This window comes from Rattus norvegicus, chromosome 3 (assembly GCF_021556685.1).
Source record: "Rattus norvegicus strain SHRSP/BbbUtx chromosome 3, alternate assembly SHRSP_T2T, whole genome shotgun sequence".
Taxonomy (NCBI): Eukaryota; Metazoa; Chordata; class Mammalia; order Rodentia; family Muridae; genus Rattus; species Rattus norvegicus.
Window position 1 is genome coordinate 143,942,494 of NC_141536.1, and position 1,517 is coordinate 143,944,010.

Genomic DNA, 1,517 nt, shown 5'->3' on the forward strand with positions numbered 1-1,517 from the left:
AAAGAAGTTTGGAGGAACATGTGTTAGATTTCTGACAGTGCTATTCTTGGAGAGTGCGTTCTTTAAGAGGATAAACTATATTATATATCTCTGAGGTAACTGATATTTTAATGATTGTTACATCTTTAATATACATATGTGGCATACTACAGAACTTATTGTGGCAACCTTGTACCTTACTTATTATCTGTAACAACTTCTTGTTCACTTGCTTTATATTTTGTGGTGGTGGAAATAGAACCCAGGGTTCTGTGCACGGTGGAGAACATGGCACTAACCACTAAGCAACCTCCACATTTCTTTACTTAATGTTTGTCTTATTTAGGGCTGAAGTCTAGTGCCTGAAATATAATGGATAAGACAAACATGGTAGTTTGAATGAGAACGGTCCCCCCTGGGCTCCATGGGCTCCTATGTTTGAATACTTGGTGGAACAGTTTGGGAAGGATTGAGGGTAGTCTTGGTGGAGGAATTGTGTCACTGGGGTTGCATTTTGAGGTTTCAAAAGACTCCCAGCAATTCCCAGTGCTCTCTCTCTCTGTCTCCTACCTGCAAATCAAGATGTGAGCTCACAGCTGCCGTTTCAGCCCTCTGTTGGCACGCCACCACCATCAAAGACTCTAACACTCTGGAACCGTAAGCCCAATTAAAGTCTTTCTTTTTAAGCTGTCTTGGCCATGGTGTTTTGTCACAATAATAGAAAATAACTAGCACAGCATGTACACATGGCATTGCCTATGAAAGGTTCCTGCCTGTGAACTATTATCTTAACAAAGAGCTCTCCCAGGTAGTTGTGAAATCGGTTAAGAACACAGGTTCTTCCACTTAACAGGTAAGACACTTTGGACAAGTCCTTTAAACAACTTTTCTGCCCATATTTCACCAGTAAATCGAGAATACTATTCACATCTGGCTCAGGAGGTCTGTGACAAAGATTAGGTAAGAAAATTTTCATAAAAAGTGCTTAGCATTAAGTATGCTTAGTAGGTCTCTACAATAAAAGTTATTATTTGTATAAAATATCCAATAAAATTGACTTATAATTACTAGTATAGTTTTGGCAACACAACCCGTACAAAGTTGATCCCAGGTTGTCCAGGTGTCATAAGCTTCTAAGACAGGGGGCCAAGGTCTCCTCTCTCATTCCTACTTCCAACCCCATGTCTGAACTTTTGGTCTCTACCTGGGCACACTCTGACATTTTGGGAGTTTACAGATCCCCTGGAGGTGGGGCCTAGCTGGAGGAAGAGGGTGTCTGGAGAATAAGGCTTGAGGTATAACTACTGGCCTTCTTTCCTGTGATGTCTCTGCTTCCTGATCTGCCCTGGTGTGAGCAAGTTCTCTTGCCATTACTAGGAGCTGTTTTATCACCAAGCCATCCCTGCTTGATGGACTGGATCCCCTTAAACTGCAAGCCAATGGACATCTTTTCTCCCTTAATTTGCACCTTGCCAGTTACTCTATCAGAGTGATGAGAAAGTGATTATTACATCAGTTAAATCAAGCCAGAGTCAGGG